Genomic DNA, 23,039 nt, shown 5'->3' on the forward strand with positions numbered 1-23,039 from the left:
GGTCTATTTTGGACAATCCTGGATAATCCCCCTATTTTATGGTCATCTGCTAAGACGTCTTTGCCATGTAACATAACATAGTCGTAGGGTCCAGGGATTAGGGCATAGACATATTTAGGGGAGAGAGAGAGGTAAGAGGGACATTCTCTCAGTCATACCAACATTTAAAAGGAACTAATGCAAAGAGGTGGAGATATCATCTTTCCCTTCTTCTAAGGCAAGAATACTACAAATGATTTCTAGAGAGAAATTTGTGGAAAAATGTCAGAAAACAAGATCCAGAGCTACATATATCAAATTGAGGGTCTCACCTGAAATAAAAAGATATTCTCCCCCAGGAAAGGGAAACAACCCTCAGCCTGGTAGAGTGGATCCTGGAGGGCTCTACTGGCTTACACAATTTTGGACATGATACCAGAACTCAGGTGTTCCGATAATGGCTAGAGTTTAACTGAGGGCTCCTCTTGGCCACCATTGTGTTTTGGTACCACAGAAAGAAGAAGGATCACCAAAAACCCAGTACTCAAACTATGAAGCAGTGGAGGAAGTACATATGTCAAAGGTGAAGTGGAGAGAGAGGTAAGAATCCTCCCATACTCTACCAGATTAAATAAAATGTCGTGGCAGAGCCATGTAACCATGCATAAGCCAGAAAAAGGAATGGCATGGCATTCTACAAGCTACACAGAAGAAGTCTGCAAACTACACAGAGGAAGGATGAAAGAAAGAAAGGAAGGGAGGGAGGCAAGGGAGAAAGGACTAAGGGCAAGACAGGGAAAAAATTGGCATATAGAAGACAGGAAAAAATATATCTAACCTAAGGGGGAAAAATCCCCACAAGTGCTTTAAATTATTTATAACATTTTTTTAAAAATTGCTCAAAGATAGATTTTTTTAAAAAGAAGAACATGAGGGATGCCTGGGTGGCTCAGTGGTTGAGCATCTGCCTTCAGCTCAAAGAGGGATTCCGGGATCCGGGAATCGAGGACTGCATCAGGCTCCCTGAGAAAAGCCTGCCTCTCCCTCTGCCTATGTCTCTGCCTCTCTCTGTGTGTCTCTCATGAATAAATAAATAAAATCTTAAAAAAAAAAAAAAGAAGAAGAAGAACATGGGAATATTTCAGGTTAAATGAGACTATTTGAGGACTAAATACTATTATCAAAGACCTGATGGATAGATTTTGAAACGGGAAACTATTACACATGGATACAAACAGAATAACTGACATGAAGGAAGGATGGAGACAGTCATGCTGAAGACAGATGAAAAAGATACTAAAGCAATCAGAAGAGAAACTAAAAATGATGAAATCTAGGTAAACATAGTGTGGTGTAATTGGTGTCCGAAGCAGAACCCACCCCACCCCCCCGCCCACTAATGCTGAAGTAAAACTTTTGTTTTGTTTTGTTTTGTTTTGTTTTTTGAAGTAACACTTTTATTGAAAAAAAAAACTCAGTGACCCTCATTAAAGATAGTAAAGCAGACTTTATTCAGGGCCATCATGACAAGCATCGGGACCACTACAATGAGATTTTACAGTGAGGGAGAGAGATTCAAATACAACACTACCAGTGGGAATTCATACCCAAGGAGCAGGATGGGAGTCGGTGGATAGAAAATTATTAAGAGGAAATATCAGGAGTGAGGAAAGATTCTGGCTAAAATGACCTGACAGGATTCTTTGCTGAAGACAGGCTAGGGTGATCAGACACTCCCAGGGGGAGAGGCAAGGGGATCCAGTTCAGACATTGAAGGTGTTCATATATTGAGGATAGGAATTCTGGTTAAACTAATTCAGCATTGTTGTTCTAAAACTGGATTTTAAAAGGAGGGGCAAAGATGGGTCTAGGAGAAGGTTTAGGAGCCTGGCTGAAGTTTGGCCAAGGACAAAGCCTGTGTCAATCCCCTATGCTCCTTGCCTCATCTTCCTACTAAGAGGAGGGAAGCTCTACTCAATCTCTAGGAAGAAAAAATGTGGAACAACAATTTCATCTTTCCTCTGTCCTTTCATTCCTTTTTCCCCAGGGACAGGGTGATTTATCTGACAGGTGAATTGAGAATAAGAGTGAAAATGGGTGGATGGGTACCCTTTGGCCCTCGCTTCTGGTCTGCCTATTTGTGGAGAGGTAGAGGCTGTCTGAGGGGCACAAGACAAGGTGAGTACATCTGTCTGATTCAGGAGGAATATCATAAATCCATTTGACCTCAGCTCTCAAGTCATATTTTCCAGTGATTCACTAATAATATTAAGTTCCATTAACCTGTCTCCTAGGTTTGCTTGCTTGATTTCAAATTTGAGAAAGAAATGGGTGATATTTCCCATCCTCCTAAATCCAGCAAAATATCTTCTATAAAAATATTCAAAGATATAATACAGAAAAATATTTCTAAAATGAAGAAAGAACTTCAATATGCCATGCAAAAGAGTGTGTGTTGTAGGGTGCCTAGGTGACTCAATCGGCTAAGCAGCTGGCTTTGGCTCAGGTCATGATCCCAGAATCCTGGGATGGAGCCCAAAGTCAGCCTCCCTAATCAGCAGGGAGTCTGCACCTCCTTCTCCCTCTGCCCTTCCCCCACACTTTTACTTGCTCCCTCTCTCATGCTCTCTCTTAAATAAAGAAAATCTTTAAAAAATAAAAAATTTTAAGAAGAAAGAAGAAGAGTGTATGTTGTTTCAGGTACATCTGTTGCAAACTATAGCTCACTCATAACTACCCTTTATAAATGATTGAATGTCAAAGAAAAATAAAATATTATTCATATATCCACAACAATGAAGCAGATCTATTAAAAGAGGTCATAGAAATCAGGCTGGGCAAGACTTCCTGAAGGCAACTATTCACAAAATCCTAAGGGAGGGACGGCATGCTCTGAGATACTGTTTAACAGAAGAAGCAAAACTCAAAAGCCTTTTTGTTTACTTCTGTGACATTAAACCTAGAAAGGCTTTCACATTCTTCTTGATTATATAAATATCTGCCCATATTGTTTTTTGAAATCTCCATGTTTCTCTTTTATATTTAAGGTTAATCCAACTGGAATTTATTTTAGTTATTAGGGAAGCAAGGAATGGAATTTAATCTTTTCCTAATTTTTTAGTGATCATCTCAAGATAATTTGTAAATGGTTATTATTCCTTACATTTGATTTGAAGTATCAACTTAATGAAGATAATACAAATATGATTTGAAAACTAGATGGGCCAGGATCACTATGCTAAATTCTCTTCAATACATCATTTATCATAACTAATATACACAAATATACACGCATTTATTTTTGGACTTCAAATTGTGTTTCTTAAAAAAAAAACAAATTGTGTTTCTTTAGATTGTGTATCCCTAGACTAAAAGTAAACTAAATTTATTACTGTACTTTTACAATATATTTTAATGCCAAGTTTAAATCCTATTCCTTAGGGGCACCTGGATGGCTCAGTGGTTGAGCATCTGCCTTCAGCTCAGGTTGTGATCCCAGGGTCCTGGGATGGACCCCCTGTGGGGAGCCTGTTTGTCCCTCTGCCCGTGTCTCTGCCTCTCTCCCTGCGTCCCTCATGAATAAATAAAGTATTTTTTTAAAAATCCTAGTTCATAATGGTCTCCTACCACACACACAATTATTCTCCCACCACACACACAATTATTCTATTTAAAGTTTTCTTTAGCTATTTCCTCATTAAATGAGTAAGTTTTAGGTGCATGAAATAGGATTAATCATAATTCTTGGTCAATCTTAGTTATTGGAATAGACCTATTTTGTTTTTTTTTATTTAGTTAACATTTATTCATTGATTGTTGAAATAGATACCCATTAATCCATCATCCATGGAAGACCTAGCTGGCTCAGTCTGTAGAGCACACGACTCTTGACCTAGAGATTATGAGTTTGAGCCTCACATTGGACATAGAGCCTACTAATAAAAAAAAATAAAATAATTTAAGAAATTTTTAAAAATCTGTCATTAAAGCCAAGATCAGGAACATTAACATTAACTGACATTTTCCCATATCTTCTCCATTCTATTCTCCTGCTTCTCTTTTCCACACACACACCTGGAGGCAACCACTGTCCTCAATTTTCTGTTGACCATTTTCCCACTTTTTAAAATAATTTTTACATATCATTATATTTAACCAAACAATGTCTACTTTACTTGGTTTTTAATTTTAGAAAACATTACTTTTACAGATGACTATAGCATCATTTTGTCAAATCTGAAAAAAGTTTTTCAACTTTAACTGAAATGCATCACATTTATAAATGATTTGAGAAAAATCATCTCTATAATAATGAAATTTTAATTTATTAGTGGTTATTACCATTTTCATTTATAATGTCTCTCTCTCTCTCTCTTTCTCCTATTGATCTGATTGTTTTCTTTGTTTTGCTTCAGATTTGCCTAATAATTGACCCTTTCAATGGACTGTGTTCTAAATATATACCCTGGAAATTTGTTTTTAAATTAATAATTTTCTGCTTTAATCTTTTTTGTTCTATCCTACTGATATTCTTATACTCCTTATACTACCCTCTTTTAACTTCTTATATTAACTCAGCCTGTTTAATCTTATTTTTCTTCTTTAATAAATAACACATTTAAAAGCCTCAAGTGCAGTCTTATGATTCTGGCTGTCATGCTATTTTCATTATCTTATAATTGCAATTTTGTTTTACTCTAGACCTGGAAGCTACTCAGAATATTTTTTTTTTAATTTCCAAGTAATTGAATCTTTTTTTTTTTTAAATGTACTTATTTACTTAAGAGAGAGAACATGAGCAGGAGAGTGACAGGAAAAGAATCCCAAGCCGACTTCCCATTGAGCATGGAGCCTGATACAGGGCTCCATCTCACTATCCTAAGATCATGACTTGAGCCTAAATCAAGAGCTGGACATTTAACCAACTGAACCCACCCAGGGGCCCCTCCAAGTAATTGAATCTTTAAGTCAAACTTATAGTGTTTATATTTCCTTTTTTCCTACTTACGTTCAGAGGTTGTGTACCATAAACTTCTGTTTTTTAAATAACATTTGGAGCTTATGTGTTCTAATATGTGATCATGCTTTAATGTTTTATGAATATGGTCTCTTTTTATAGAATACAAAATTTTCTAATATCTATGTTATTTAAGTGGTTATTAGTGAAAAAATAAGATATCTAGAATATGCTTCAAAATAAAACAGCAGGGACTCCTGTGTAGCTCAGTCAGTTAAGTACCCAACTCTTGATTTTAGGTCATGATTTCAGGGTTGTGAGATCCAGCCCTACATAGGGCTCTGTACTGGGTGTGGAGCCTGCTTAAGATTCTCTCTCTTCCTCTCCCTCTAACCCTCCCCCTCAAAAAAAAAAAAAAAAAAGACACACACAACAGCAATAACTCATTAAATAAATATACACATCTACATAAACAGAGATAGGTGAAAAAGGGATGGCAAATGTGAATATTACCGTTTATCAATATAAATTGGTAATGCTTTTGCTTTGGATGCCAGCGTTCTTTTGGTTTGCATTGACCTTTGCTTATTCTTTAACTTTTAATATTTTAGGTGATTCTTCTTGAAGGTATCTTTTTTCAACATTATCTTGATGACTTTTAAAAATCCTACATGAGGGGCTCCCAGGTGATTAAGCTGGCTAAGCACCCAACTGGTGCTTTCAGCTCAGGTCATGATCTCATGGGTTGTGGGATCAAACCCAGAGTCGGGAATCTGTGCTCAGCAGGGAGTCTGCTTGGGATTCTCTCCCTCTGCCCCTCCCCGACTCATTCCTTTTCTCTCTCTCTCTCTCTCTCCTTAAAAATAAATGAATCTTTTTAAAAATCCTACATGAACTTGTTGTTCTTTTAACAGAGGTGTTTAACCCATTTATAAATATTGTTATTAATTCTATCCTTTAATGTTGCTTTTTATTTATTTCTTATTTATATTCTTTACCATATCATTCAACTGTCTATGCTTGTCTTAATATATAGAAAAATATGTCCTGTTTTTAGAAATTCTATAAATAGTTATGTTTAAGTTGTTTTTAAATAATTTCTAATCTATAAATCCAAACTTCAGAATCAAAAGTGAAACTCATATATTCAGTCAACAAATATATATTGAGCCCTTACTCTATGCAACTACTGTGATAAAATTTGAAAACCCAGTGCCAAAAAAGATAAACCTAGACTTTGTCCATATGCAGCTTAAAACCTAGTTGAAATATAAGCAATATAAGTTGAACAGGTATTTACAACTCAGTATTTTAAGGACAATTAAGGGAAAGCAAAAGATGCTACAGATGCCCATAGAATTGACCACATCTTAACTAAAATGTTCAGAGAACATTTTATGAAAGAAGCTATGTCTAAGTGGAGACCATAAGACCAAGTGGGAGACAAAATCTTTTAAGCTATCTTATTCAATTTAGAAGATGTTTAATCCTCAGCCTTACTATCATTACTTGTTGGTTGTTATTAGTAATATCGTACATTTTATGGAGGCCTGGGTGGCTCAGTCAGTTAAGCATCCAACTCTTGGGTTCAGCTCAGGCAATGATCTCAGGGTTGTGAGATCGAGCCCCAATTCAGTCCATGGGCTCAGCATGGAGTCAGCTGGAGATTCTCTCTCCCTCTCTCTGTCTCTCACTCACAGGCTCTCTTGCTCTCTCTCACTCTCTCTCTCTAATAAATAAATAAATCTTTAAAAAATAACAACAATAATTATATCTTGCATTTTATATTTATTTTTGCAAGAACATCATGAAAGACATTCTTGTTGCCAGATTGAAAGAAAAATTTTTAAAATTCTATGTTACTGGACTTCCCTGCCACACCTGACACTGGAGGGCATCTCCCTGTGTCATTCTGTCCTCCTCAGTTGGCTTCCCTCAGTTGGCTCCCCTCAGTGGCTCCTCAATTGGCTTTTAAGACTCTTTCATGGTTTTTCTCCCTTTTGTCCCTCTACTTTATCCTCCTTCAATCACTTCTTAAGTAATGAGGTTCTCAGACTTTCAAACAAACCTCTCTTCTTAGCTCTTCCTCTCACATGAGTACTTTTCCTAAACAGATATTATATCATCTCCAGGACATCAGTTCATACCTATATGCCAGTAATTCCAAAATATATATACCTGAAACTAAAATGAATGCTCTGGGCTCCAAATCACTATATCTAATTGTGCATTCCTATCTCCAGTTGGATGTCCAAAGAGCATCTTAGTTCAGTGTGATCATCTTCTTTACAATATCCTCTTCATATATTCCCTGTGTTTTTCTCTTCTACCAAACTAGAAACCTAAGAATCATCTTTGACTCATTTTTCTCCCTGACCCACATGGTCAGGCATCAATTACTACTATTTCTACCTTTCAAATTTATAGCTTCTACTCTGGCTCCCTGCTACTGACTTAATTCAGGTTCTCATAATTTATCAGGTGGATTGTTGTCAAGGTCTTCCATTGGTCTACCCAATCCATTCATTAGATCCCTTCCTGAATTATTTCCCTAAAACACAAATATGATCATGCTACTTACACACTTACACCTTTCAATAAACCTTCACTGCCTTGAACATAACATGAAAACCCCTTAACCTGGTATGCAACATAGTTCCTGATCTAGCCCCTCCTAGTAATTGCAGTCTTATCACTACCAACTCATACACACAGTTTCACACAACCATTTTTCCTAACAAACAAGGCACTTTCTCTCTTTGCATATATAGTTCCCTCTAACTGGAAAAAAAATTCAAACCTTATATTTCCTTCTTTACCTGACCAATTCCCCTTCATCCTTTCAGATAGCTCCTACCCAGGAGTCTGTGTCTGACACTTCCATCCCCCAGTGAGGGTTTCAAATGTTTATATCACTGTTGTAATCAATTTTACTGGAATGGTTGTAATATTTAAAATTACTTCTCTGATATGCAACCAGGAATTCAATAAGGATAGGAATCATGTCTTATAAATCTCCCTGCCCCAAGAGCCTATCACCAGTGCTCTGTGATCAAGATACAGATATATAGATTTACATGAATGAAAACAAGTAGCTCAGCACAGATGTATTATAAGGACATACAGGAAAATGGCCTAATCATGAAAAATCTTGTATGTCAGATAAGGTCTTTGAAAGAGTCATCAGAGTCATTTTAACAGGAAATGATATGATCAAATGTACATGTTTAAAACCTCATCCTTGTGGCCATGTGGTGAATAGACCATAGAAGGATAGAACTGGAGGAAGCAAGAGCCTTTAAAATGGTACAATTATGAAAATCAAGTCGATGACAGTGAAGATGGAGGGTGGAAAGCTGATACAAAAGATATTTGGAAAGTAAAGTGAATTGAACTAAGTAGCCAATTAAATATAGGGGTTAATGGAGCATTTAGAACTGAGCATGTCCAAACCCCCTGACTTGTGTGACTAGGAAGATGGGTCATTTATTTTGTAAATCATCAAATTATATTAAGCCTATACTGTAAACAGGCAATATGCCAGGTGCTAAGACCACAAGATAAATAAGCAACACACAGTCCGTGTCCTCCAGAGTGTGTAGTGAAAGAGACAATAATGTAATAAAACATAATAAATGTTATTATAAATTGATGGGAAAGGTCCACTGGGGGGGGAAAAAAAGAAACAGTGCTTACCTTTGCTTTGGAATGAATAGTGCATAAAACTAGTCAAACTCTAAGAAGAATGCCATAGCATCAACTGCAATAGGGAATTCTGGACATTTGGCAGAATCTGAGAAAAGAAGGCATAACAGTTTTCTACTTGAAGTCGAGATTGAGTGGCTTGTTGGCTAATTCAGGTGACCACCATTAGTCAGGATCCAGAGTTCATGGAAAAGAGCTCAGGAAGAGATCGCTTGCACCAGCATTATCACAAGGGCCTGTAGTCCTTTGCTGTAGCTACTGTATTGAATTACATAGTACACATGGTGAATGGCTTAAAACAAAGAAATTTATTCTTTGTACGGGTAGGGCCTCTCCTTTCTGGAAGTTCTAGAGGACAGTCCTTGCTTGCCTCTTCCAGCTCCTGGAGGCTGTCAATATTCCTTCATCTGTGGCCATGTTACTCCCTCTCTGCCTCCTCTACTGTCCTCTCTTGTCAGTCTCAAATCCCCCTCTGTCTTTCTCTTGTAAGGACACTTGTCATTTGATTTTAGGGCCACCTGGATAATACAGGATGATCTCCTCATCTCAGGCTACTTTGCCCAATTATATCTACAAAGACCCTTTTTCCAAATAAGGTAACATTCACATCTGGAGATTAGGATCTGGATATACTGGGGGAAGGGGACCCCATTCAACCCACTACAGGCATCCTAACCGACCTCTCTGATCTTGCCATTGCTTTCTTCAGTCAGTACTCAATACTGCAGCCAGAACTCAATATTTAAATCAGATCAAGACTTCTCTGCTCAGGTGCGACTCTTAATCTCAGGGTCATGAGTTTGCACCTCACATTGGGCATAGAACTTACTTAAAAACAAAAAACTTCTCTGTTCAAATCCCTCTTATTTGTTCCCACACCAAGTAACAGCTAAATGGCCTACCAAGCTAGGGTATATCTGTGCCTCCCCCCCCCATTACATCTCTGGCTTTCATTTCTTCCCTCTCTCCCCTAAATTCACTCCATTCCAGACACATCATCCTCCTTGCTATTACTTAACATGACAGACACACTTAATATACCATATTGTGATGGCTAATTTATGTGTTAACTCGGCAGGGCCATGGGGTGCCCAAATATTTGGTCAAAATTATTCTGAATATGTCTGTGAGGGTGCTTCTGGATGAGATTAACATTTTCTATTCTTTTCTTAATAACATTATTGTAAAAAAGACTGGCTAACGGTGGTTTTCAATAAAAACCTTTACAAGACCATTGCACCAAAAATATACAGACACCATTAAAAGTCTGTTATGATCATTTTGGTTTATTAATAGGTATGCAATCATGTCTCTGCCTTTAGGCTAAGATCAAATGATTAATAGGTATGCAGAAGGTTAAATTATACTTTCCAATAATGAAAAATGTTTACAATTCTAAGATACAGCAATTCATTTAGGACATGTCTATGTATCATATATGAGTGAAATCCTATGGTATTTGTCCTTCTCTGATTTATTTCATTTAGCATAATATACTCTAGTTCCATCTATGTCATTGCAAATGGCAAGATTTCACTCCTTTTGATGGTTGAGTAATATTCCATTTTATGTATATACTACTTCTTTATCCATTCATCAGTCAATAGACATTTGGGCTCTTTTCATTGGTTATTATTGATATGCTGGATACAAATATCAGGGTCATTATGCCCTTATGAATCAGCATTTTTGTTTTCCTTTGGGTAAATACCTAGTAGTGCAATTGCTGGACTGTAGGGTAGCTCTATTTTTAACTTTAACAAAAAAAAAAAAAAAAAAAAAAAAACTTTAACAGTATGGGAAACTCCATACCATTTTCCAGGGTGGTTGCACCAGTTTGTTCTCACCAACAGTGTAAAAGGCATCTTCCCTGATATCTGTGGTCTCCTGTGTTAATTTCAGCCTTTCTGACAGGTGTGAGATGGTATCTCATTGTGATTTTGATTTGTATTTCCCTGATGATAAGTGATGTTGAGCATTTTTTAGGTGTCTGTTAGCCATTTATATGTCTTCTTTGGACAAATACCTGGTCATGCCTTCTGCCCATTTCTTAACTGGAGTATTTATTTTTTGGATGTTGAGTTTGATAAGTTCCTTATAGAGTTTGAATACTAGTCCTTTATCTGATATGTCATTTGCAAATATCTTCTTCCATTCTTTAGGTTGCCTTTTAGTTTTATGGACTGTTTCCTTTGCTGTGCAGACACTTTTTATCTTGAAATCCCAATAATTCATTTTTGTTTTTGTTTCCCTTGCCTCTGTAGACGTGTCTAGTAAAAGGTGCTCTAAGTGAGGTCAAAGAGTTTGCTGCCTGTGTTCTTCTTCAGGATTTGGTGGTTTCCTGTCTCACATTTAGGTCTTTCATCCATTTTGAATTTATTTTCATTTATGGTGTAAGAAAGTGTTCCAGTTTCATTCCTCTGCATCTCACTGTTGTTTTCCCAATACCTTTTGTTAAAGAGACCATCTTTTTTCCATTGGATATTCTTTCCTGTTTTTTTTTTTTAATTTATTTATGATAGTCACACAGAGAGAAAGAGAGAGAGGCAGAGACATAGGCAGAGGGAGAAGCAGGCTCCCTGCACCAGGAGCCCGACGTGGGATTCGATCCCGGGTCTCCAGGATCGCGCCCTGGGCCAAAGGCAGGCGCCAAACCGCTGCGCCACCCAGGGATCCCTCTTTCCTGTTTTATTGAAGATTAGTTGACCATAGAGTTGAAGGTCCATTTCTGGATTCTCTATTCTGTTCCAATGATCTATGTGTCTGTTTTTGTGCCAGTACCATACTGTCTTGATGATTATAGCTTGAAGTCTGGAATTGTGATGCCTCCCACTTTGCTTTTCTTTTTCAACATTACTTTGGCTGTTTGGGGGTATTTTCTGCTTCCATACAAATTTTAGAATTGTTTGTTATAGCTCCTTGAAAAATGTTATTTGATAGGGATTGCATTGACTGTGTAGGTTGGTTTGGGTAGTACAGACATTTTAACAACATTTGTTCTTCCAATCCATGAGCATGGAATGCTTTTCCATATTTTTATGTTTTCATTTCTTTCACAAATGTTCTATAGTTTTCAGAATACAGATCTTATACCTCTTTGGTTAGGCTTATTCCTAGGTATCTTATGGTTTTTGGTGCAATTGTAAATGGGATAAGTTCCTTAATTTCTCTTTCTGCTGCTTCATTACTGATGTAAATAAATGCAACAGATTTCTGCACATTGATTTTTTAATGATTTTTTAATTTACTTACTCATGAGAGACACACAGAGAGAGGCAGAGACATAGAAGGAGAAGCAAGCTCTCTGCAAGGAGCCCAAGGTGGGACTCGATCCCAGGGTCTTGGGATTATGCCCTGAGCTGAAGTCAGACAGACACTCAACTACTGAGCCATCCAGGTGCCCCCTGCACATTGATATTGTATCCTGTGACTTGGCTGAATTCACGTGTCAGTTCTAGGAATTTTTTGGTAGAGTCTTTTAGGTTTTCTATATATAGTATCAAGTCATCTGCAAATAGTGAAAGTGACTTCTTCCTTTGACTCCTTTTGGATGTCAATTTTTTTTTTAATTTTTATTTATTTATGAGAGAGAGAGAGAGAGAGAGAGAGAGAGAGGCAGAGACACAGGCAGAGGAAGAAGCAGGCTCCATGCACCGGGAGCCCGATGTGGGATTCGATCCCCGGTCTCCAGGATCGCGCCCTGGGCCAAAGGCAGGAGCCAAACAGCTGCGCCACCCAGGGATCCCTGGATGTCAATTTGAATACCTTTTATTTCTTTTTGTTGTCTGATCACTGAGACAAAAACTTCCAGTACTATATTAAATAGTAATAGAGAGAATGGACATCCCTGTCGTGGTCCTGACTTTAGAGGAAAAGCTTTCAGACTTTTCCCTGTTGAGGATGTATTAGCTGTGGATCTTTTGTAAATGGACTTTAGGATGTTGAGGTGTGTCCCTTCTACCCCTACTTTCTTGAGGACTTTTACCAAGAAAGGAAGCTGTATTTTGTCGAACACTTTTTCTGTATCTATTGAGAGGATCATATATGGTTCTTGTCCTTTCTTTTATGAATGTGGTGTATCATGTCAATTGATTTGTGGGTATTGAACCACACCTGCAGCCCAGTAATAAATCCCACTTGACTGTGATGAATAATTTTTTTAATGTATGATTGGATTTAATTTGCCAGTATCTTGTTGAGAATTTCTGCATCCATATTCATCAAGGATATTGGTCTATTCTCTTTTTCAGTGGAGTCTTTGTCTGGTTTTGAAGTTAATATAATGCTGGCCTCATAGAATGACTTTGGAAGTTTTCCTTCCCTTTCTATTTTTTGGCACAGTTTCAGAAGAATAAGTATTGATTCTTCTTTAAATGTTTGGTAGAATTCCCCCTGGGAAGCCATCTGGCCTTGGACTCTTGTTTTTTGGGGAATTTTTTATTACTGATTCAATTTATTTGCTGGTTATGGTTCTGCTCAAGTTTTCTACTTCTTCCTGTTTCAGTTTTAGAAGTTTATATGTTCCTAGGAATTTATCCTTTTTTCCAGATTACTCAATTTGTTGGCATATAATTGCTCATAATATTCTTATAATTTTTTGTATTTCTTCAGTGTTAGTTGTGATCTCTCTTCTTTCATTTGTGATTTTATTTTGGGGGCGTCCTTTCTTTTTTCTTTTTGATAAGTCTAGCTAGAGGTTTATCAATTTTGTTAATTCTTTCAAAGAGCTAGCACCTAGTTTCATTCATCTGTGCTGGTTTTTTTTTTTCTTTTTTTCTTTTTACTTACGTATCACATACTTCTGCTCTAGTCTTTATTACTTCCCTACTTCTGCTGGTTTTAGGCTTCATTTGCTGCTCTTTTTCCAGCTCCTTTAGGTGTAAGGTTAGGTTGTGTATTTGAGACTTTTCTTACTTCCTGGAGAAGGCCTGTATTGCTATCTACTTCCCTCTTAGGACCACCTTTGCTGCATCCCAAAGGTTTTGGACTATTGTGTTTTCATTTTCATTTGGTTCCATTTATTTTTAATTTTGTCTTTAATTTTCTAGTTAACCCATTCATTCTTCATTAGGATATTCTTTAACTCCATATATTTGTGACCTTTAATTTTTTTTTCTTGTATTTAACTTCAAATTTTATAGCATTGTGGTCTGAAAATATGCATAGCATGATCTCAATCTTTTTGTACTGGTTGAGGACTGATTTGTGACCCAGTATGTGATCTATTCTGGAGAATGTTCCACGTGAACTTGAAAGGAATGTGTATTCTGCTGCGTTAGGATGAAATGCCCTGAATATATCTGTTAAGCCCATCTGGTCCAGTGTGTCATGCAAAACCATTGTTTCTTTGTTGATCTTCTCCTTAGATGATCTGTCCATTGATGTTAAAGTGGGATGCTGAAGTCCTCTACTAGTATTATATTACTAGTAGTGTATTATTATCAATGAGTTTCTTTAAATTTGCTAATTTTTTAAAGATTGATTGATTGATTTACAATGAAATAGAGAGGCAGAGATGTAGGCAGATGGAGAAGCAGGCTCCCTGTGGAAAACCCAATGTGGGACTCCATCCTAGGACTCTGGGATCACACCCTGAGCTAAAAGCAGATACTCAACCATTGAGCCATCTAGGTGTCCCTAAGCTTGTTATTAATTGATTTTTACATTTGGATGCTTCAAAGTTGGGGGCATAAATATTTACAATTATTAAATCTTCTTATTGGATAGACCCCTTTATTATGATATAGTGCCCTTCTTCATTTCTTATAACATTCTTTGGTTTAAAATCCAGTCTAGTCTGTCTAATATAAGTATGGCTGACTATTCCAGCTTTCTTATAATATCCATTAGCATGATAAATGGTTTTCCAAACCCTCACTTTCAGTACGGAGGTGTCCTTGGGTCTAAAATGAGTCTCTTGGGATCCCTGGGTGGCGCAGCGGTTTGGCGCCTGCCTTTGGCCCAGGGCGCGATCCTGGAGACCCGGGATCAAATCCCGCATCGGGCTCCCGGTGCATGGAGCCTGCTTCTCCCTCTGCCTGTGTCTCTGCCTCTCTCTCTCTCTCTCTCTCTGTATGTGACTATCATAAATAAATTAAAAAAAATAAAAAAAATAAAAAAATAAAAATAAAATGAGTCTCTTATAAGCAGAATATCGATGAGTCTTGTTTTTTTTTTTTTAATCCATTCTGATACCCTATGTCTTTTTATTGGAACATTTAGACCATTTACATTCAGAGTAATTATTGATAGATATGAATTTAGTGGCATTGTATTACCTATAAAATCAACATTTTAATACTGAGAGTGAGTAAGCAGATCATCCTCCCTAATATGGATGGACCTTATCCAGTGAGTTGAAAGTCTGGTAGGAAATATCAGAAAGGGAGACAAAACATAAAGACTCCTAACTGTGGGAAACAAACTAGGGGTGGTGGAAGGGGAGGAGGGCAGGGGGTGGGGGTGAATGGGTGACGGGCACTGAAGGGGGCACTTGACGGGATGAGCACTGGGTGTTATTCTGTATGTTGGCAAATTGAACATCAATAAAAAATAAATTTATTATTAAAAAAAGAAAGTCTGACTAGAACAAAAGGCTGATCCTCTCCTATGAGAGGGAACTCTTGCCTGACTGCCTTTGAGCTGGGATATTGGCTTTATCTTGCCTTCAAACTCAAACAAAAACATAACTCTTTCTGGGACTCAAGCCTGCCAGCTTTTGGACTGAGACTATACATTTGGCTTTCTTGGTTCTTTTTTTTTTTAAGATTTTATTTATTTATTCATAGAGACAGAGAGAGAGAGAGAGAGAGAGAGTCACAGAGACAAGCAGAGGGAGAAGCAGGCTCCAAGCAGGGAGCCCCACATGGGACTCGATCCTGGGTCTCCAGGATCACACCCTGGACAGAAGGCGGTGGTAAACCGATGAGCCACCCAGGCTGCCCAGCTTTCTTGGTTCTTAAGCCTTAAGATGCAGATTGGAACTAAACCAGGTCTCCTTGGTTTCCAGCTTGCTGACTCTTCTAGAAGATCTTAGGACTTTCCAGTTTGCATAATCACATGTGTCATTTCTTTATAATAAATATATATGTATATACACACATCCTATTGGTTTGTTTCTCTGGAGAGTCCTAGTACACATCCTTAACCTATTTATCCTGTTTATCGTCTGTCTCTCACTAGAATGTAAATATCATGAGGTCAGGAATTTTTCTGTCTTGGTCAGTGGTCACTTGGTCACTTTTAGAGCCTAAAATATTCTGGCACATTGTATGCATTCAAAAAATCTCTTATTAGATTGATTCTTGGGTGTATATAGATCTGAGAATACTCAGAAAAACACTACATTTTCCTTTCAGTTTAAGTAACATAATACACAATATTTCTTATAATTTTCAGTGGATTCTGGTTCACCTAAAATATCAATGATATTTGGCAGAAGAGTGAAGAGTCATAAGAAAAGAATTAAAAGCACAGTATAATTTCAAAGAAAGACAGGGAAATTTTAAATCATACAGTATCAAGGAGTTAAATATCCAACCAAAAGAGGAAGGGACAGATAAGAATATCTTGTGAGAAGAAAGTAAGTCAAAAATGGAATGTAACTGATAAGAAGCTTGAGATCAAACTCCAGAATCAAATATGTTTACAAAGAAGTTAATTAAAAGCTTCTGTAAATGTGTGTGCATAATTGTATTTTTAGAGCACTTTTTCTGAAAGCTTTCTGATGTATAGACTATGAGGATTGTATTAAGAAAGAATATACTATTTAATTATATCACTTAAAAATGTGGAAGTTGCAGCTTCCAGATGAAAACCGTTGATTAAACATACACATTTACTTTTCTCCCCACCACAAATCCCTTAGAAATGACAGGATAAAAAAAATATTAATAAATAAGGCTTGGACAGAAACAATGAGGAATTCCTTAAAGATATAAAAGAGTTTAGATGGGTGTTGAAACTCAAAAACCATATGTCCTCCAAGAGAAGATATCAACAAGTGAGGGTTTGCTCAAAAAGTGAGGTTGTTTTTTGCTTTTTGTTTTCAGGAGAAATCTTGAAAAAAAAAAGAAAGAAAGAAAGAAAGAAGGAAGGAAAGAAAGAAAGAAAGAAAGAAAGAAAGAAAGAAAGAAAGAAAGAAAGAAACCCTAAAAGCAGAGGCAGCAAAACCTGAGCCATCTAGTAAGCTGTAAATTGGCAGGTGAGATTAAAGCCCCACAAGATTCCATATTCAAGGTGAAGTGAGGTACACATTAGTCTCTATCTGCCAAGGCCCTCATACACTCAAAGAGCATACAAAACTCCAGCTGAGAGAACAGGAGGTGACTATTAATTAATAAGGGATTTCAATGAATTTCTGGAAGACACAAAGCATGAGGAGGAATAGTTATTGATGATGTAGAACAGAGCAAGTTGCAGCCTAAAACACACAGACAAAAGCTATACCAATGGAAGGAGACTGGTCTGCTGGCGGAAGTGAAATATGGGCTGAAGCATAAGAGGTTGCAGAGGAAATAGTCCTTTCCTGACAGCCACATGTTCCTCCCAAAGGAAGAAAAAATGGGGAATTCTTCTCTTTAAAAATTGAATTAATTCTAGTTAAAAAAAAAAAAAATGAATGAATTCTTTGGGAGAATGAAGGCAGCTGGGGATCAGTACCTCAAAAATCCCCCTCCAGATTCCCTAAAGGAAAACCTTTAGGTCCCACTCATGTTTGCAGACCCTATAGTCAGCTTTTCTATTTTCTCACTTCTATTTATTTTTATTTTTTATTTTAGAGAGGGAGTGGAAAGGGGAAGAGGGAGAAAGAGAGAGAGAATCTTAAGCAGGCTCCACTCTCAGCATGGAGCCCACCATGGATCTCACGACTCTGAGATCACGACCTGAGTTCAAATCGAGCCAGATGTTTAACCAACTGAGCCACCAACATGCTCCAATTCACTTTTAAATAAGAATGGAGGTTAAGCCCGGGTGGCTCAGTGGTTTAGCACCGCCTTCAGCCAAGGGCCTGATCCTGGAGACCCGGGATCGAGTCCCACGTCTGGCTCCCTGCATGGAGCCTACTTCTCCCTCTGCCTGTCTCTCTCTCTCTCTCTACTCTCTGTGTCTCTCGTAAATAAATAAATAAATAAATAAATAAATAAATAAATAAATAAACAAATAAGGAAAACCAAGGATCACCAGACATTTGTGGGAGCGGGGGGCAGGTGGGGAACAGTATACTAACCACAAAATTTCCTCAAGGAAACATAAAATGCAAACAAAACAAAACACAATAAAGAACCTAGAAAAATCATAATTAGTACCCTCAGAAAAATTAAACTAAGATAAAAAAAACCTAGATTTTGCCTAACTCTGAAGCTTAATCAATACCTAGGGCCTTCTTAAAAATACAAAATCAAATACAAAATCAGAATGTAAAATTAGGTACAAAAAAATAAATATTTATATATGAAAAAATATCACAATTTAAATTACAGAAACTTAGAGGTCCTAGTCCCTTTCTTTTGAGATCTACTTAGCCAGAAACACTTTCACAGCAATGCTTCCTGATTGTAACCTAGCTGTACCTTCCCACTGAGAACACTCTACTACTCCCAGAAACTTCTGGTGGTGCTCAAGTATGGAGTCATGAGCTCCGTGGCAAATCTACTCTGGCACACACAAAAATGGGGGAGGTGGAGAAAGAGAACAAGAAGTAGCATTTTCAAAAGTTACTGCCAAAAAACAAACATCAAGAAAAGTTCTTAGAGATATAGTTGAATATATCTCAAAAAATAAGACCGAGGGCCTCCCCCTCCAGAAAAGACAGAAAAGATTAGACACAAAAGAGGATAAATCCAGGTGGCCCATCATCAGAACAACAAAGGACCCGAGGAAAAAGAACAAGACAACAGCCAAAAATTAATGAGTAAAGACTGTCACCTGTACATATTATAGTGAAATTTTAGAATGCAAGAATTAAAGATTCTAAATGTTCCCAGTTAGGGGGCAAAAAAGGAAAAAGGAAGCCACATACAAAAGAACAAGGATCAGTTCAACATATTTAGAGTACAATGAAAATATGGTCTTCAAAGTTCTAAAGCAAGGATTGACAAACTCTATCCTGTGGGCCAAATCCAGCCTGCTGCTTTTTTTGAAAATAAAGTTTTACTGGAACACAGCCAGGCTCATTCATTTACCTCTTGTCTGTAGCCTCTTTTATGCTACAAAATGAGTTGAGTAGTTGCAACATAGGCTCTGTGGCCCACAAAGCCTAACATATTGATGATCTGGCCCTTTTCAGACATTTGCTGACCCTTGCTCCAAAGGAAAATGATTCTCGCAACCTGGACTCCTACAACCTCCCAAATCATCATGAAAGCCTGAGCATGTAAATATTTACATGCACGGAAGAGTTAATGAATTAGTCTATCATGCACTTTTTAGGAAGTTATAAGAGAATGGAATACACAGAGCAGGGACAGAACACAGGAAAGGAAGGAACATGATCCAGGAAACAATGGCTCTAACCCAGCAGCGCAGGGAGAAAGGTGTCGGGATGACAACTATACCAGGAGTCAGGGACACTTCGACCCAACCACACTGGGAAGGCAAAAGAACCATGTCTTTGAAACAGAACTTGACAGAGCACACACCATGCTCTGGAGATTGGGCTGGGGGGAAATGAGGCTGCGGGGGAAGCAAAACCATTTGAGGAGAGAACTCTATTATCTCTATAAATGTACAGTAATAATGTAAATACTGAATATTGCATTTCAATTTGAGGCATCAATTTGTAAGCAGACATGAAAGATTTAATCACGGTTGCAAAACAGAAAGTAAATGTCATTATTCACTACAGTGTATAAGTAAAAATACAGAGAAGTTGAAAGGTTAAGGGGAGAGGAGACAAAGGAAAGGCCTCCTCTCTCGTTGTATTATCCTCATTCTACAAAGCGGAGCATGGCTCTGATAGAACAAGCAATAAGGGGTGTATGGTACCGAATCAGAACGCAAAAGTGACAATGGAATCACATGGAAAAGACAGGAAACAGGGAATGTCTGGTGTAGAGGAGCTAAAATGTCCAAATCTGATCATGTGAAGGATGATGTGATATGACTATGTCACTCAGAAACACGGTTGAAACCGCTTGGAAAAAACAGGGAGACGTGTTTAGAATGACTCCCTGGAGGGGTGCCTGGGTGGCTCAGACACTTAAGCATCTGCGTTTGGCTCAGGTCATGATCTTGGGGTCCTGGGATTGAGCCCTGGTGGGACTCCCTGCTTAGCAAGGAGCCTGCTTCTCCCTCTGTCTCCGCGCCTCCCCCTGCTTGTGCGCTCTCTCTGTCTCTTTCTCTCCATCAAATAAATAAATAAAATCTTAAATTAAAAAAAAAAATTGGCGGGGACACCTGGGTGGCTCAGCGATTGAGCATCTGCCTTTGGCTCAGGGCATGACCCTGGGGTCCAGGATCGAGTTCCACATCGGGCTTCCTGTGTGGGGCCTGCTTCTCCCTCTGCTTGTGTCTCTGCCTCTGTGTATGTGTGTGTGTCTCTCACGAATAAATAAATAAAATATTTTTAAAAAATAAAAATAAAAAGATTAAACAATTTTTAAATAGCTCCCTGGGAAGCAGAAGAGGGAGTGGGAGGCCTGGGGCAGAACTGTTGTTTTGAACTTGAAGTCTCTGCATGTGATCTTGTTTAAGCGATGTGCTTGCTAAATGTTTAAATAAGTCACAAAGTTATTAGTAACTTTCATATTGAAATGAGAGAAAATGAAATGAGATGATACGAAATGAAATGAACTATGTACAGAATAGATTCACCCCTGCCACCCTCAGGGCAGCTGACTGCCACAGTTGCCTCTGGGGTAAGTAAAGCAAATTCATCCCAATATTGCTTCATTAACCCTTTCTGTACTAGAATTATTAAATATGTTATATAGTGTCAAATATATATTTTTCTCAAATGTGTATCTTTTTTATATAAAATATATACTCAGCTATATGGGGCTATAATTATTTAATTTATGTATGTATACATAATTTATATATTTTTAAATATATATCATATTTATTGATTTAAACATCTCTAGGTGGGTTTTTTTTTTGAAGAAATGGAGAAAAGAGGAAAAAATATATATGCAGTCTTTTATGCATACCTATATTTAATATTTTGTATGGTCTTCATCTTTCCTGTGGATCTGAGTTACAATCTCGTGTCATCTCTTCCCCTTCTGGTGGACTTCCTTTAGCATGTCTTGCAGTAAAAAAAAAAAAAAAAAAAAAAAAAAAAAACTGCTAGCAATGAATTCTCTTAGCTTCTGTTGATCTGGGAAAGTCTTTATTTCACCTTCATTTTGGAAGAATATTTTTGTTGGCTATAAGCAGGTTTGTTTTTCTTCAGCCCATTTATTGTCGCTTCACTGCCTCTGAGTCTCTGATGAGAAGCCAGCTGTTTACAACAGTATTGTTAATGCTCTGTGTGTGGGGAGTTGTTTTTCTCTTGCTGATTTCAAGATTTCCCTTTAATTTTTGGCTTTGGGATTATGACATGTCTAACTGTGGCTCTCTTTATGTTTGTAATAGTTGGGATTCACTGAGATTCTTAGATATGTAGGTAAAAGATTTTCATCAAATTTGGGAAGTTTTTTTGTCTATACCCATCTCTCTTTCTTTCCTCTCCTTCTGGGACTCCCACTGTATGTATATTATATACTTTATGTTGTCCTAATGTTTCCTTTTTCTTCCATCTTTTTCTCTATACTTTTCTGATTGAATTATTTCTATTGATCTTCCTTTAAGTCTCATTTTTTCCTCCGCCATCTCAAATCAGCCATTGGGCCTATCTAGTCAGTTTTTATTTCAATTAAGTAGTCCCCCCAACACCACTACCACCACCATCCACAGCTTCCTCACCATAGTTTCAGTTACCCACGGTCAACTGCAGTCCAGAAGTAGGTGATCCTCTTTCTGATGTATTGTCACATGGCCATAGTAGCCCAACACTATGTCACAATGCATGTGTCATTAACCTCACTTCATCTCATCACAAAGGCATGTTATCACCTCACATCATCACAAGAAGAAGGGTGAGTACAGTGCAATAAGATATTTTGAGAGACAGAGAAAGAGACCAAATTTACACAACCTTTATTACAGTGTATATCATAATCGTTCTATTTTGTTATTGGTTATTGTCCTTAATCTCTTACTGTGCTAATTTATAAAGTAAATGTTGGGGCACCTGGGTGGCTCAGTCAGCTAAGTATCTGCCTTTGGCTCAGATCAGGGTCCTAGGATTGAGTCCCAAGTCAGACATCCTGTTCATTGGGGAGTCTGGTTCCCCCTCTCCCTCGGCCCCTCCCCACCTCATGTGCTTTCTCTCTCTCTCTCTCTCTCAAATAAATCTTTAAAAAAATTAAAAATAAAGTAAATATTATCATAGATATGACTATATAGATAAAAACATGGTGTATATAGGGTTTGGTACTACCCAAGGTTTCAGATATCCACTGGGGTTCCTGGATCATAACCCCCATGGATAAGGGAGGACTACTGTATTACATTTTTCAACTATAGAATTTATATTTGGTTCTTTTTATACCTTCTATTTCTCTCCCTATATTCCCTGTAAAATCATTGTCATCAAATTTTCCTTTTATTATTTGAAAATAATTTCTTCTAATTCTTTGAACACATTTATAGTAGCTTCTTTGAAGTCTTTGTCTACAACCCAACATCTGGACTCACCCTGAACAGTTTCTATTGACTGCCTTTTTTTTTTTAATGGAGTATAGGTTATATTTCCTATTCCTGGTGTGCCTAATAAATTTTGTTTTAAAAATAAACATGTTTAGGCAGGACCTGGCTGGCTCACTGGTAGAGCGTAAGACTCTTGATCTCAGAATTGTGAGTTCAAGCCCCATGCTGGATGTAGAGATTACTTAAAAATAAAATCTTGGGGTGCCAGGGTGGTGCAGTCAATTAAGCATCTGACTCTGGGTTTCCATTCAGGTTGTGATCTCAGGGTCATGAGATTGAGCCCTGCATCAGCTCTGCACTCAGAGTGTAGCTGCTTCAGACTCTCTCTCCCTCTCCCTCTACCACTCCCTGCTACATGCATTCTCTTGCTCTCTATCTTTAAAATAAAATAAAATCTTTAAAAATAAACATTTTTAGATAAATATAATAGCAATTTTTTTCTACTGATGTGGATAAGGATATGAGAATTGGGGAATGAAACAGAAAAATCACTGTGATTCTTTTAGCCTGACCTCTGAAAGGCTGGTTGGGGTTTCTCTTACATTGTATCTTTTCCTAGAATTTCATTATCAAATGGGTGTTACTTTTTGATTTTGCTTTATTTTTCTTAAGGCTGTGGGGTTTTTAAGTAATTTTTTAAGTAACT

The 23,039-nt window shown here is 37.5% G+C and overlaps 1 long non-coding RNA gene across 1 annotated transcript in view; it reads right to left on the minus strand.

Moving 5' to 3' along the window:
- Nucleotides 1-21,678, minus strand: part of LOC125754111 (uncharacterized) — a 78,630-nt gene extending 56,952 nt beyond the window's left edge. The window contains exons 1-2 of the long non-coding RNA XR_007407537.1: nt 21,548-21,678; nt 8,633-8,729 (exon numbers count right to left, since the gene is read on the minus strand). This is a non-coding gene — a long non-coding RNA (uncharacterized LOC125754111). The remainder of the gene's footprint in view (nt 1-8,632; nt 8,730-21,547) is intronic.
- Nucleotides 21,679-23,039: the final 1,361 nt, after the last annotated feature.

Source organism: Canis lupus, chromosome 31 (genome assembly GCF_003254725.2).
Source record: "Canis lupus dingo isolate Sandy chromosome 31, ASM325472v2, whole genome shotgun sequence".
Classification (NCBI taxonomy): domain Eukaryota; kingdom Metazoa; phylum Chordata; class Mammalia; order Carnivora; family Canidae; genus Canis; species Canis lupus.